Source organism: Acartia tonsa, chromosome 7, assembly GCF_053477335.1.
Source record: "Acartia tonsa isolate MP-2025a chromosome 7, ASM5347733v1, whole genome shotgun sequence".
In the NCBI taxonomy this organism is placed as follows: Eukaryota; Metazoa; Arthropoda; class Copepoda; order Calanoida; family Acartiidae; genus Acartia; species Acartia tonsa.
The window spans coordinates 37,814,708-37,831,403 of NC_137266.1; the positions used below are offsets into that span (position 1 = coordinate 37,814,708).

General features: G+C 35.9%; 1 long non-coding RNA gene across 1 annotated transcript in view; it reads right to left on the minus strand.

The window, feature by feature from the left end:
• LOC145323712 (uncharacterized) overlaps positions 1-15,450 on the minus strand; it is a 135,892-nt gene extending 120,442 nt beyond the window's left edge. The window contains exon 1 of the long non-coding RNA XR_013881070.1: positions 15,024-15,450. This is a non-coding gene — a long non-coding RNA (uncharacterized LOC145323712). The remainder of the gene's footprint in view (positions 1-15,023) is intronic.
• Positions 15,451-16,696: the final 1,246 nt, after the last annotated feature.

The following is a 16,696-nucleotide window of genomic DNA, read 5'->3' on the forward strand; positions in this document are numbered from 1 at the left end:
TCATTTCTCCTAAATCATTTCTTTTTAAGTTTGAGAAAAAAACTAGAGGTAGGAAGGGTGGTTTAAATTTGTTATGTTAACAAAAAAAAATATGATGTTTGGATTGTCCCTTTATCTCTCAAATGTCAATGTCGATAATTTAACATTCCATTACTTATTATTCAATAACATATATTCAAATTTGGGATTAAATATAAAGCTGTTGTTTGCTGTTTGAAATACAAATATGTATGGAAAAGTACATTGAGCTACATTTATAGAGTAGCTTTTATTGTGTATAGATAATTTAAATTTATTAAAGATACTCAAAATTTAATAATTATTATGTCAATAATGAACGAGTTTTAATAGATTGTTTGTTTTATAGATATGATTGCATTGTTTTTCTCAACTTTTTCAACTGATAACCGTTCTTTTTGACAATAAGAAAGGTGGAGTTAATCTTTTTTGTTTTTTTACTCTATTAACAGGTTAGGTTATATATACTTGGTAGCCCCGTTGGTATAAGGCATAGAAAACCCCCTCCCCTTCCCTTTATTTTCAATTTATTTTTTAAAAAGGGGGGAGGGTATCATTGTTCCTCAAGCGTTGCTGATTGATTTGTGACAAAACAATGTAGGATATTTTATGCCGAGTTTCATATTGATAGGACAACTATTCCATGCCCCCAAAAAGCTTAGACCAATCAGGCTTCCATAAAAAATGAGACACTCTTCTGAAATTTGCAAGATCTTAAAGGGCACTTAAACTAAAGATAAGTACAAAAAGTCATTAGAGGTTTCAGTTGAAAAGTTTAGCTATAATAGTGATAGTAAATAAGACTCAGATAATTATTATGAAAACTGGTTTGTACTTTAAAAGGATATTAGCGGCTTAACCAAAATAATCGAATCGTTTCAACGGTAACCGAGATCTTAAGCTTTAGACAGACAGACATCGTTCTACTTAGGAAAAAATTCAATATGTGTTCTAACAGGCTACGGGCTTGAGTCCTGGCCTGGAACGACTTTTATGTCATACTCATGGTTTCAAAAGTAGTGTGAAAGCCTTGGCCAATTAACAGACAAAGCCCATGAATGCACAGTAAACACCAACAGACAAAAGTCGTGAAATAAAAGAGCAAGTTGTCTGTAACATTCAAACGAACAAGTTATTTAGCCTTAGTTTATGTAATAGAGTATGTCAGAGTAAAAGTATAATTTGGAATTTTTGCAGTAGAACTTCAACGCCTCCAACAGAACCCCGGCCCCCCCCCCCCCCTTTAAAAAAGGATCATTAACAAGTTTGAGTGGATCATGTGTAAAATTGGCCATATGAAAATAAAGCACTAACAATTAGAGAGAGAGGGGACAATAGGCTGATTATTATGCTAGTCCCCAAAGTTTATGATAGCGTTTTCTCATTTGTTGCCTTTACAACTTTGGGCACTTTAATTGGATTATTAAGTTGGGTGTTCAAATGTTTCAACCATTAATTGTAATTTACAGAAGGGGTACATTTATGTATCATCATGGGAATGAACATCAATTTATTGACTATTGTCTTATCCCTTTAGATCCCTACAAAGAATACATGATTCAAATATCCTAATATCTCTCCCTATCTATGACATTGCTCTAATTAAATGTTATCAAAATTGTTCCCCTTATCAAACTTAATGAAGGTTATTTATTTTCAATCAGAAAAATAATCCTTTTTCCTATCAATTAAACTTGATATATTTTTTTTCTGTAGCACAACTACTCTATAGTTTGTAGGTTCCAGAAAAGAGATCTATAGCAGGGGATTCCTTTTATAAAAGTGAAATCATAATATGTTTAGGTCACGCACCTGACATAGCAGGATTTTTTGGCAATGCGAATAAGACTTACAACTGACCAAAACGGCCGCATCCCTAGATCAGTACAATTGGGAATCATTTTAAAAACAGATTTGCGAAAAAACAGACAGACAGACATAGAAATATAACTAAACATCTTTAATATCCTATTATATAAATTAGTAGGTTATTTTGTGTGAAGCCTATGATCTCGGAAATTGCCAGGGCGAAGGGAACCTACCTTTTAGGGAAGATTCATAATGTCTTGGGGTGGTTTTTGGCTATATTTCCTGTCCCTCGCCTTCCTCTAGAAAATAGGGGCGTAGTCGATAGTAAGTATAAAAAGTACAAAAGCACATATGGAATAGTGCAAAAAACATAAAAATATCCAAAAACTCTTAAATGCGTTTTAACTGTTTCTAAGTACTTTTTATTTGCATTTTCAACCTAAAAAAGTAAACTTTAATTGCAATTATTATTTGGGAGTTTTATGCTTTGGATAAGTATAAAGAATATAAACAAGGATGACAACATCCATAAAAGCGAAGCTCTGAAACGGTAGGACAAACGGACATTAACACTTGTATAATGTCTGTCTTAACCTCTTTTCGAGGAAGCTTTGTGTTTATCAAGTTCGAAATTAAATTCCTTATCATTAAACCAAAAACAAAGCGCAAATGTCGTCTTTTAGGGCTTTCCTTTCATAATGTGGCGCGGCATAGAGTGTTTGTTTATTTTGAAGCGCACGTTCTTTACTTTTGAATGAGATATGAGAGTGTGAAGATTGCGGAGAACAAAATTGGGCCTATCATTGGTCTCATTGAGTGTGAACGACCCTAGTATATCAGGGATTTGAAACCATAAGAGCTTCAGGTAGAATTTGTTAATTTGATTAAGAAGTATGGTGTATAGGACGATTATATGTAGTTTTAAAAAGGCTTTAGCCAGCTAAGCATGAAACTTAATTATGATTAATATATGTTTTAGTAATTTTTGTGTGCCTTATTGTTGCATTTAACAATGATTTATTAAACCAAATAATTTTCCTTTAAAGCCAAAGTTTCCAAAGATTCTTTAACCATAAGAAAAGAAAAAGATTTTTTTTAGTGCTCAAAGTTTTAAGATAACGAATAATATTTTATTCTGTTTATTAATTGATCTTGTAATTTCAGGTCTTTGAAATAATTTCATCAATAAATCTATATTCAAACCTGCTGTTGAAACTTGATGGTTCCTGGTATTGGGGGTTTGTATGTTCGCCAACTGATCTCGTGAACTTCCCGCTAATTCGGAAGTCAAGCTCAACCAAAGTGTCATGGTTGAGACAATTTCAAAGTATCTGATGAATAGGCGTTAGCATTCATCAAGAGATCAATAGCATCTAGTGAATTATTGATGCAATAAACTGTGACAATTTTTCTGTGAAATAAGTACCTAGTGAATCAATATGCCACTAACCAAAAAGCAGAAAATTGAGCGAGCAATCGCTATTGGCAGTGAAAGGCTAGAAGTTTTTGATGAACAGTTAAAAGTGTTTTATGACAATCTAAAAGCCTGCCAAAGTTTTAGTTCATGTGAAAATGTGAATGTAAAATCAATTCGTGACATTTTTAGTGAGGTCAAGGACCAATCTGACCTAATAAAAAGTCTAAAACCTGCCGTGGAGACTAGTGAGCTGCGCGAGTTCAAGCGTGATTTGGATGAAGCTAGTGAGCAGAAAACTGTTGCAGATAAAGTTTATGCGTCGTTGGAGCAGTGTACAAAAATTCTGTACTGGCTTGACAATGATTCAGATGACGCGAGGTCAAGCACTGTCGCCAGGAACCTCGACGTCATTGAGAAGGTGAAGATGGACATGGGAGTGCTTAAAATTTCCGTGGAGTTGCGCCAAGAAGTACGTGATATGTACCGAAGGCTTAGAGAGATGGAACGTCGTTCATCTAACCTGGATGAGAGTGGGACACCTGCCATGCTCTCCAGAAGTATGTCTGCCGTGGATATTCGGAGTTCCAACCCGCAGTATGGGCGCTGGGACAACAGTTTGTTGCCGTCGTTCGATGGTACTGACACGGATTACCCAAACTTTAAACAGGTCTTTAAGGATCTATGCTCTGGTTATGGATTTGCTGACCAGAGGTTAAGTCTGATGTTGTGTATGGAGAAGGTGATAACCAACCCGGAACTACGCAAGCAAGTGTCAGCGATTAGAGATCACAATGAACAATGGGCGTTTCTTGACCAGATGTTTTTGTCAAACACTCGCCGGTTCATGAGGATTTTAACTAAGTTGAACAAGATGAAACCTGTGGATAAACCTGTGGACGTGGTTAGCGCAATTGCTACCTTCAAGAGCATGATGCAGGAGGTAGAAGCCATCGTTGGTTCTGCAGCTAAGGATTACAACCACCTAACTCTCATTCATATTTTTAAAGACAAGTGCCCTGAAAATTTGAGAGACAAAATTATGATGGAGCTAGGTAGCATGAACCAACCTAACATCCCGAAGATTGTTGAACTGCTGGAGAGGACCAGGGGTGCCATGTTGGCCGGTGATATGTCCTATGACAGTGGCGCCGGCAAGAGAAATCGTGACAGAGCTGCCGCCGCGCAAGTATCTGGCCGCAGCGACAATAAGAATGGAAAGGCTGGGAAGGACAAGGCTTCCAAGTGGAACAGTGCATGTCCTGTGGAGAGCTGCAAGGAGAAGCACCCGATTTTCCGTTGCCTCACGTTTAAGAAGATGGATGTGGTTGACCGAAAGAAAGTTGTCCAGCAGAAGAAGTTATGTGAACTCTGCTTGTGCGACGGCCATACTGCTGACAAGTGTAATAAATCTGATAAGCTTGGTGTTTGTGGTACCAATAATTGCGACAGATACCATTCCAGGTTACTCCATGAGGCTAGTGCTGGTGTGAATACAGTCTACAAGTCAAGTTCTGCACCCAGCCCCTGTACCTTCTTACTGCAGTTAGTTCCTGTTGTAGCACCTGGCGGCGGCACCTGCCACGCCACGGTAATGTTTGACTCCGGGGCAAATTTGCCACTTGTGTCTGAGAAGTTATCCAACAAGTTGAAGCTGAAATCTACTGGCAGATATACAACTATTTCTGTAGCTGATGGCAGTGAGTCTTCCTGCCGCAATGTTGTGTTTTATTTGAAGGATAGGGACGGCAATCTGAGGGAGTTTGAGGCAGCTGTCATGCCTACCCTCGGCGGGGCCAACGAGATGCGCTCGGTCCACCCCGAAACTGCCGCCGAGATATTTAAAATGCCGCCAGAAAGGTTTACATATATTAGTGGAGGCTTAGATATCATCATTGGAAATACACATCCTGACGTGTTTCCTTCAACCTACCAGAAAGTGGGCCAGTCTATGTTGTGGCGAACCATTTTTGGTAGTGGTTTTATCTGTACGAGTGCTGATGGTGGAGCTGGAGATCAAAAGTCGGCTTATAAGGCTGTCAGTGTCAGTGGAGGCACTTTGCCAGACTTTCTGACGTCTGAATCGTTTGGTGTACAGCCGCAGGCGCTTTGTCCAGGATGTACTGCTTGTCAAGAGTGCAAGGCTATGGCCGACGGCACTACCTGGGACCAGCGTGAGAGGCAGAGGATAATTGAGGCAGGTTTAACACTAGACTTGCAGTCCAACAAGTGGACAGGTCAATATGCTTATATTGAAGATCCTCACACTTTACCCTACAATGAGAGTTTAGCCCGCAAAATTGCTGAAAAGGATCGTGCCAGGATGGTCAAGGAAGGTACCTATGGAATGTATGTGGAGGTATTCAACGACGCCATAAGAAGAGGCGTTTTCCAAAAAGCCACGCCTGAAGAGTTGCAGTATGAAGGACCTAAGTTTTGTTCATCAATAGTGGTTGCTTTCAAGGAGGATTCAAGTTCCACACCCATGCGATTGTGTGCAAATAGTTCTCTGACGTTCAAGGGTACCAGTTTTAATAACATAATGCTGGGAGGCCCGCCGCCAATGCAGAAGATATTTTATCATTTGATGCTTTTCCGCGGTTACAAGGTTGGTATAACCGCGGATATCTCCAAGTTTTATAACTCCATCCTGGCCACAGAGTTCGACAGCCAGATGAAGAGAGTTTTATTTTCCCCGACGCCAGATGGTCCACTTGAAATTTACCTGACCAAAGTTGTAAATTTCGGCGAGTTAGCTGCGGGAAATTTGGCAGTTACAGCCCTGAAGTTGACGTCCCGCCTGTTCGGCGGAAAGAGTGAAGCAGAGGTCAAGGAGATGTATGGAGAGGGACAAATAAACGGTAGTGAAATTGTTGCCAAACCTGAATTATGGAAGGAGCCACAAATACCTACCTACCCTGATGAGGAATTCAAGTTACCTCAGATTCCAGTTGCAGTCAAGCTTGAGAAGCACAGCTTCATAGATGACGTTATTTCGGGAGCAGGATCGAAGCCAGAAGCCAAGGAGATGATGAAAGAGGCCGACAGGATTATCGGTAAAGGTAGTTTTTCCTTCAAACAAGTCATTTATTCTGGAGATGATTGCCAGCCTACCAAGGTTCTCGGGCTGATATGGAAGCCAGCCACCGATGTGTTGTCCATCGCCACAAGAGTCAACCAAGATGGTAAAGTCAAGGGAAGGAAGGTGAAAGAGGATGCTGATTTGTACAACCTCCAGGACGCCTTGGACGAGAATCTGACAAAGAAGATGGTCCACAGGTTCGCCGCCCAAACCTTCGACCCGATCGGGCTTTGCAGCCCTATTCTGTTGAGAATTAAACTTGTCCTGCGGAAAACATGTTTGCTGAATTTGGGCTGGCAAGATTTCATTCCAAAAAGTCTACGGGATGAACTTGTTCAGTCGCTGGAGGACAGAGCTGAGGTCGCTAAATTGGAGTTTGACCGTTGTGTGGTCCCGGATGAACCAACTGGCCTTCCATCCTTGATGATGTTTTCGGATGGGTCATCAGAGGCTTATGCATCTAATGCATATTTGAGGTGGCCAACTAGACAAGGATTTGAAACGTTTCTGCTAGCCACCAAGTCAAGAGTTGCGCCGGTTAAGTGTGAATCAATTCCACGCCTTGAATTGATGGGGTGCCAGATGTCCACAAGGTTGGCAAAGTCCGTCAGAGATGCCCTGCCCTTTGATGTTATCAGAGTGATGTACTTTACTGATTCATCGTGTGTTTTATCACAAATAGTTTCCAACAGTGCTATGTTGAACACATTTAATTCTCATCGTATTGGAGAAATTCAATCTGCGACCAACAAGGATGACTGGAGGTGGGTCCCCGGGACGCAAAACGTTGCAGATTTGGGCACCAGAAGCACCTGCAAAGTATCAGATTTGGGACCAGGTTCCAGGTACAGATTGGGCCCAGAATGGTTGCGCCAGGATGAAAGTGCGTGGCCGGTGAAAACTGCCGAAGAAGTCAAGCAGGTTTTACCCCCAGAGGAGTTGAATACCAAAATGGTTAAGTTATGTTCAATGAAAGTTGCCGGAGAAGCCGCTGAAGATGTCTTTAGGTTTAAGCACAGGAGATCATTTGGACAGGCCAAACGTATTATGGCAGCTGTCCTGCAAGTTGCGAACACCTGGTTGAAGAAGCTAAAGAGCAGACAAGAAGGTAAGGCTACAGCCGCTGGTAGTCATGTAGCAGCCGCAGATTCTGTGTACAAGCCGTCTTTGTACAATTTTATGGCGGCGGCGGAACTTTTCATTGTGTCACGAAGCCAAGAGGATGAGTGGATAAATGACGCTAAAGGCAATTATGCGTCATTAAATCCATTAGTGCATGAAGTATCATTGACCTGGCCTGTCGTTGGTCCAGGTGGAAAGTATGTGACCAGGGAGATGAGGATTCTTAAGATGGTTGGTCGTGGACAGCCAGTCATTGACGCCATTACTGGTGGCCGTAAAATGATATTTGAAGACATGCCAGGTTTAATAATTTTGGAGCCTGGTAATTGGTTAGCTGCTGTTTTTATGAGAGAAGCACATGTTGAGCTTCACTCTGGTGTCCGTGGAACTTTAGCTGAGAGCCGCCGTTGGTGCTGGATTGTGAAGGCAAGGAGGTTGGCCATCATGGAAGTGAAGAAATGTTGGCCCTGCAGTGTTGAGAGGGCTAAGGAATGTCGTGCTACCATGAAGGAGGTGTTACCTGACAACTTGGTCCCGAGCAGGCCTTTTGAAGCTGTGCAAGTCGACCTGATGGGTCCGCTGGTTACGAGGAGAGCTGCCGCCAAAACGAGGAGTCAGACAGCAACGAAGAAGGTGTGGGTGTTCGTGGTGGTCTGCAGATTCTCAGGGGCGTTGTGGTTAGATGCCTTGGAAAAGTATGATACCAGCAGTATCCTGTTGTCCCTGCGCAAGTTGGAAGCTGTTCATTGTCTGCTGAAGATCATAGTAAGCGACATGGGCACACAATTATCCGGTGCTCGCAAGGTTTTAGAGCAGAAGTTGGGCAGCCATGTAGAGTTTTCTTGGTCTCAGATCCCGGCCCGAGCCCACCATTATATTGGGCAGGCTGAGAAAATGGTGGGATTAACCAAGAGATTGCTGTCCAAGAAGTTGGTGAATAGTTCTGTTAATTTCAACGAGCTCCTGGTGTTGTTGGCGGAGGTCAGCAAAATTATGAATAGCAGACCACTGACGATTGAAGCTGCGAACGACGTGGAGAATTGGCGGCTGATTACCCCTGGCCAGCTGCTGGGAAATGTTGACCGCCAGCCGTTGTGCAATGTAGCGATGAAACCGGAGGACCAAATTTCCTCCAGGTTGAAGTTGTTGGAAGATTTATCTGCCCAGTTTTGGACTGCCTACCGCCAGGAGATCCTACCGAAGATATTACGGATGTCCAAGTGGAAGGATGAGATGGCGGAGCCACTAACTGATGGAGATATAGTTCTGGTTACGAGTACCAATCCGCTGATGAGATGTTTGAGGATGGGCCGAGTGACGAGAATTGAGGATGGAAGAAAGACGGCAAGAGTCTTGTTCAGACTGACAGATAAATCTCCCCTAGAAGAACATGCTGTATCAGTCAGGCAGTTGTTAAAAATTATGATTAATAATTGATTCTTATTTTATGGAAATTGAGATTTTTTTTAGTAAAAAGCCACATTTTTCATATGCCTATTTTTATGCCTAAAATAAGAATCAAATGAAATGCGATTAAATATTCTTCTATTTCATATGCTCAAATTTAATTTTATTGAGTTTAATTTCTTTTCAAAAGTACAATTCATTTTAAAACTTACCTGAAAAGTTTAACAAAAAGGAATAAATGTGTCGAGGTTGCGTGATTCGATATTTATTCTAAGAAAAAAAATCAAGTATTTTTTTTAGCAGATTTTTTTAAAATTATATATGAATTTCAATCAAGTAAAACATTTTTATTTAGATCAAGGAATGATTGAAAATTCATATTTAAAGTCTCATATTTTTTTTACAAAGAAAAATTGGTATTTTTTCATAATTTCAATGAAAATTCTAACGAAGATATTATTATTTTGCTATTCTTTAAGTATTAAAAAGTTTTATTGTTGATTAAGATATTACAGTTCTTATTCATTAGGTTTGAAAAACTTTCTGCCCAAGGATTTTGAAAAATTTTTTCTTACTACTCTTTTTGATGCTTAACAAATTTAGTTTTAAGTACCTATAAATCTTAATTTTCTTGTCTAAGATTTATTTCGTTTTATTTTTACCATTATTGTTTACATTTACATTTCAACCTGATTTCGTAGGTACTTATTGATTTATTAATAATGATTTATTACCTATTGATTATGAAATGATTATTTAGTATAGTTGTTATAATTACAACATCATGATTAATAGGATTATCTATTTTAGGATTTGTGTATGTGATTTTGTGATTGTCATGTGCACGGAATGTTGTATGGTACAAACCAATCCCCATCCTTCTATCCTAAAATGTGAGGTATCATGAGTCCTAGTGAGGAGTTAATATTGTGTATGCATTTCACGGGGTTTCATTTAGTTAGGAGCAAAATTGTCACGTTTTCGGGATGTGGCCATTCTCATGTGATTATGGTGAGTTGAGTTTAGTGAGAAATGTTGCTAGTGCTCAGCGCAAAAAAAAACCTTGAATCTCGTTAAGGAAGTTAATTTGACTTTCAAACGGGGGGTGTGTCTTAACCTCTTTTCGAGGAAGCTTTGTGTTTATCAAGTTCGAAATTAAATTCCTTATCATTAAACCAAAAACAAAGCGCAAATGTCGTCTTTTAGGGCTTTCCTTTCATAATGTGGCGCGGCATAGAGTGTTTGTTTATTTTGAAGCGCACGTTCTTTACTTTTGAATGAGATATGAGAGTGTGAAGATTGCGGAGAACAAAATTGGGCCTATCATTGGTCTCATTGAGTGTGAACGACCCTAGTATATCAGGGATTTGAAACCATAAGAGCTTCAGGTAGAATTTGTTAATTTGATTAAGAAGTATGGTGTATAGGACGATTATATGTAGTTTTAAAAAGGCTTTAGCCAGCTAAGCATGAAACTTAATTATGATTAATATATGTTTTAGTAATTTTTGTGTGCCTTATTGTTGCATTTAACAATGATTTATTAAACCAAATAATTTTCCTTTAAAGCCAAAGTTTCCAAAGATTCTTTAACCATAAGAAAAGAAAAAGATTTTTTTTAGTGCTCAAAGTTTTAAGATAACGAATAATATTTTATTCTGTTTATTAATTGATCTTGTAATTTCAGGTCTTTGAAATAATTTCATCAATAAATCTATATTCAAACCTGCTGTTGAAACTTGATGGTTCCTGGTATTGGGGGTTTGTATGTTCGCCAACTGATCTCGTGAACTTCCCGCTAATTCGGAAGTCAAGCTCAACCAAAGTGTCATGGTTGAGACAATGTCAGAACTGAATAGTCAGAATGCGAATGTATAAGAGTCAAAGCAAAATTGTAAGTAAATTTATTGAAAAACTGCTTGATACAGGATAATGATTATGGACATATTTACATTTTTATGACTTGATTATAGAGTTGCTTCGTTTATAATATTGTACTTTGTTGTCCCAGGAATCAGTATACCAAAAATCAGACCAATCGGATAATTAGGTCACATGTAAAATTTGTTGTTAAAAATGTAAAAAAATCAACATGTTGAAAATGGACGTACGGACATTCTTATAATGATTATAGAGTTGCTACGCTTTCTAAATCGTACCTAACTACGACAGGATTCACCATGCAAAATTTAAAATCGATAGGACAATTCTAACATGCCTAAATTAACGAAAAAAGCTATTTAAAATGTAAAAAAATCAACATGTTTAAAATGGACGTACGGACATTTTGGTAATGATTATAGAGTTGCTACGCTTTCTAAATCGTACCTAACTACTAAAGGAATCACCATGCAAAATTTGAAATCGATAGGACAATTCTAACATGTCTAAATTAACGAAAAAAGCTATCCGTGACGGACGGACGGACGGACCTACCCTAATTATAGAAAAGCTTCGCTTTTAAAAATAAAAGAAATGTGAGTTGTTTTATTTAGTTGTCTACAAATATAATATGTACAATTATAGTATTAAACCAGTTTTGTTAGCCCGTGCCACGGGGATAACAAAACTGGTTTTAATCTTTTAATTTTACATTTTTATATCCATGGAAGTCTATTTAACTACTATTTTAAATTTTAGTTTTAAATATTTATTTATAAGAGAGAAATATGAAAACATGAGCGTTTCCAACAGAAAGACAAACACTCATGACTTGCAAAGTAGATATGCTTACAAAAATATTACATAAATGTTTGTTGCTAAAAAAATATTTTTAACAGAAAAACAATTTGGCCAAAATAATGATATTTCAAATTTTCTTATATAATTTTCTCGTATTCATTAGAATCCGGTGAATAGGAACCGGTTCTCATCAATACGAAAAAAACTATGTATACGAATATAAAAATGTACAATCATAAGATTAAAACCAGTTTTTTAGCCCGTGCATTCGGCACCTTGGGGCTGAAAAAAAATCCGCGGATAGCTGTTTATAATACGATGAAAGAAATAACTATTATAAAGATAATAGTTCTCGACATAACCCCCGTAGTACGTGTAACTGTTTTGGGAGGGATAGCCTAGGAAATTTTCAATTATACAAAGTGTGAAAGAAACCCCCTAAAAAAGAGATGGTTAATCACTCATTTCTATATATTTTTGTGGAGCCATTTTTTTCTTAGAAAAGAACTTAACAGAACCTATAGAAAGGTACATTGAAAAGGAGAACCATATCGGTTAAGCGATTAGCAAGATCCTTCGGTACAGACAGACTGTCAGGGGGCTGTCAGACATTTTACCTTAGTTTTATAGAAGCTTCATAGAAAAAATTAAATATAAAACATATATGTTTATTGCGATTAAAAATATTTTTTTGCATACTGCAATTAACTTAATTTAAAAATCAATGTCACCCTCAAGATTTTATAGAAGGAGAAGTATCCTAATAAACTAGTAGAACAGGACAGACAATGTTCCCAAAGATTATAAGCCAACGAATGAGAAAGTGTGTTGGTATTGATTTGGTTTTCCTTTGCAGTAAACTTTATGTAGGTCCTGGAAAGGTATGTGATTATTTTGGAAGAGGGAACCACCACCATCCCAAGATAAATCATCCCTAGAAAAAATAAACCCAACGAAATTTTGTTAATACTTTTTCATTTTAATTTTAAAATTGCAAATGGGGAAGGGGGGGAAGTCTGATGGTTTTAGGGAATTATATTTGATTTAAATTTTGGGAAGGTTTTAGGCTATTTTCTCTAATCCATTCGAATACCTAGTCACTAGGCGCGCAGCTTCTAGTTTAATATTATTAGTTTGTATTTTTCCATAAAATCATAAAATTTTGTAAATAAGGTAAATTTTTGTCTGATACTTTGTTTTATTTTTTTATTTTCTAGAATATTTATTCCACTTCGTACAGAAATTATGAAAATTATTTAAGATAAACAAATATTAATTTGATTAATAAATTATTTCTTATTTACTAAGTATATTTGCGATTACTTTTATTTAATGAAATCTTCCAATTTTTAACATGTACAAAACGGCCTGCTTAATTGCTTCAAGATCCATGTCAGATCTATATAGGAAATAAATGTCTATAAACGAGCTCAAGTTTTCCAAGGAATGTATGATTAAAACTCATAGTGCTCCAATAATCCATAATAAACTCTCATTGCCCAGAACGATAAGACCCATTATTTTACTTTATTAAAAATAAATTCATTTTTTTCATTTCATGTTGCTATTTACCTTATATTGATGTATTTAATTTCTAATCATGAAAAAGAAAATTTAAATTTATAATATGATAAATTTAAGAAAACTATGTTTTAAAAGAATTCGATTGTGGCGACATTTTGTGTGTTCAAATATTAAACTAAAATTGTAATCATCATCATTAACCCTTTGGTGATGGTAATGTAAAGAAAAAAATATAATTTTAAAAAATCTTTTAAAAATCATTTAAATTATTAAATATTTACTTTCTTTTAGATAGTAATGCCGGGTGAGGAAAATAGATTTATTGAGAAATAGATATGCATATAGAAAACTAGCCAATAGGGAGATAATTATATCGAGCCAACTCTAGTTTTAGATATTTTCCTTTATAACTACGTTTCAATATTAAGGATAGATAGATAGATAGATAGATAAATGGATATATTAAATGAATGAATAGATTTGTTAGTAGATTTACATATGTAGATGAAGGGGCAGATAGATAGACCATTAGATACATATATATATTTTATTTTACTATTTAAATGGACAAAAAGAATTTAGATAGATAGAAAAGCAAATAGGCAAATGGATAGATAAATAGATAGATAAACGAATATATTTTAAATGGGTATTAACTTTAATATTTTTATTTTAATATTCGTGGAAAATTGCCTGTGTACAATGATATACGTGATTTTTCAGTATATTGCTGAGAATAAGTTCTAATCCAGCAGATATTGATTGATTTCGAAACCATACTGGAAAATTAAGAAAAAATATACATAGATAGTTTAAATAAGGTAGAGAATATGAAAAAAAGAGAGTAAAAAGAAAATACAGAAAATGTAAGTCTTAGAAAAGAGAATTAGTAACTTTATCTTAGGATTATTCATCTCAGCGGCAAGTGACATGTATTCTATAAAATAAGAAAAGAAATGGAGAACATTAACAAATTATACAATAAAAGACAGAAAAATGAAACGAATAAAATAAAAGAAGAGGCAAAACAAAATTTTTGTCACTGAAAGATTTAAACGCATGTCCTTTTCTTTTAATTGTTTATCAGAATAATTATCCGTAGGCATGATTAGTACATGAATAATAATTTAGTTAAGGTTTATAATTTTAGAAATTAGTCAAGAAATCGACAAATTTTTCTAATGAGTAAAATGAGATTTTTTATCTCAAATTATTATTTTTGGGATTTAGCGGCCGGTTTTAAGGGATGTCGTCTTTGGCACCGGTTTTCGCCATCAATGAGGTTAGGTTGCTAAAAATTTTCTCTTGATTTGGAATATCCTAGGTACCCTATATTGTTAAGAAATCAGTTTTAAATTATATTGTCCCTTTTAGGACCAAAATATCACGTAGGTTCTTTCTTGAAACAAAAAATTTAATTTTCCAAAGCACAAACTATTGAGCTTAGATATTTGCTCTTCGTGAAAGCTTATACTTGTCATGGTTGGAAGGGGATGGGGTGGCGGGAACTCCTCAATTTCGATACTAATTATTTAGTTAATCTGGAATTCCGGGGCTTTCCCTTAAAGTATATTGTTGAGCAATCCCTCTATGTGGCGGAAGCAAAACATTAAAAAATTATTAACCAGAAAACAACCTTTTTAATAGATAAATTATTAGAAATAATGAGAAATAAAAAGAAAATATATAGAAGTACATATAGATAGATGAGTTGATAGATAGCAGGAAATAAATCATAAAAAGAGAATCAAAAACATATGGATAGAGAATGCATAAAAAGGACAAAAAGATAGAAAGATAGAAAAGAAGCATTTAGCATTCATAAACTAGAATAGCATCGAGACATGCAGTTCAAAGATAGATAGAGACAAGATAGATAGAGAAAGAGAGAAGGGAGAGAGAGTGAGAGAGAGAGAGAGAGAGAGAGAGAGAGAGAGAAAGAGAGAGTATTATAACAACACTTACCAAACAATTTTGCAAATAAATGCAAAAATAATTTTGCACAGGGATATTCCAATCCGCACTGACGCATTTATTTTGCACTCAACCTTTATCTATCTATTTCACTTTTGCACTGTTGTGTGTTGTATATCTATCTATCTATTTATCACTGTTAAGAAGGAAAGTATCACAATTCACTGAAGTAGTTGTTTGCAAAAAAAGGACTCTCCATGCCTTTCTAATTTTTCTGTCTTGCAACAAAATGTTTACGCCGTTATTTTATGCATTTTTTGCACATTTTATCACATATGTATGTGTACTCTTTCTTTCTCTCTGTTTTGAGAGAGTTGACGAGAGAGAGAGAGAGAGTGAGTGAGAGAGATATTATTTAGTTGCTTATTAAATTTTATTATAGTCTAAACGTGTCGATTCGATTCTACTTTATAAACTGGTCTTTGCAAAAATAAGAGGGGGGTTGGGTTAGCAACGGATTAATAGGGAGGTGGAGGGACACCCAATCCGGCTTTTTTAGGGGGGAAAGGGGATAGTAACGCATCGGGGGGTAAGTAAACAAGAAAAAATAGGGGGAGAGTGCACGGTGTAAGGGTTCGCAAAAAAATTGCAAACTTTTTTTCATAATTTATGTTGTGCTATCGACATTAGGCCACTTTTATTTCAATGTTTTGCCGTTTTTCGCGATGCAGAAAAATTGAATTAAGGTTGCAAAAAAAGTATGCCGGCTTTGCAAATCTGAATTGCATTGTAACACTTTATTTTATGATTTAAAAATGTGTTTATTAGTTGCACTGCATAGGCTTTTTTTGCATTTTTGGACATTAGGATGCGTAAATTACATTTTTTATTCATTTTTAAGGCTTGAAATTACATCTTAAATAATTTATAGTGCAAAAACTAATTCAATTTAATATTTTTTTTAATGTTTTTAAAAAGTTTCAAAAATCAACGTAAAATTTAGATATTTTTATCATTTTTTTGACACTTCTTCATGGTTTTGATCGAATTATCTTAGCAAAAAAGATACCTTTATAAAGCAACTAATATTATTAGAAAAAATTCGGTATATCCGTCGTTCATATAGTGATACTTATAATAGTTTTTAATGTCTATACAATTTAGTACAATTTGCATTTTAGCCAAAATTTTAATTAGCAAAAAATCCGCAATATGAAGCTAATTTTTTTTGTTAATTAAGCTTAATATCTCAAAAATGGATGGTCCAATTTCGTTTGAATTTTTATGGAAGCTTCAAATATGACATAAAGTTGTTTTTTATTCAATTGATTACAATCCTCCTGGCCTATTTAAAATTCCCGTAGAGGCTGGACACGAAACCGATTAATATCCGCTGGATTAGAACCAGTTATCAGCTATGATGAAAATTATGTATAACATCGTATTACAGACAATTTTCCACGAATATCACGGATAACAAGAAAAAAGGAAAAAAATGAAGCTGCTCTATAACTAGCTTATTGTTACCAAGATCTTAAGCTACAGACAGACAGTAAGACATTGTTCTATTTTGTATTACATCTATTTTCTCTCAAAGACACACAAACTGGCACATTAAAACCAAATTACATAACTTTAATAACTTTTAAGCTGCGCTAATAAATGTATAAGTTTAGATATATTTCCCAGACAACTACCTGGATCAAGTGATGGAAACCTTTTTC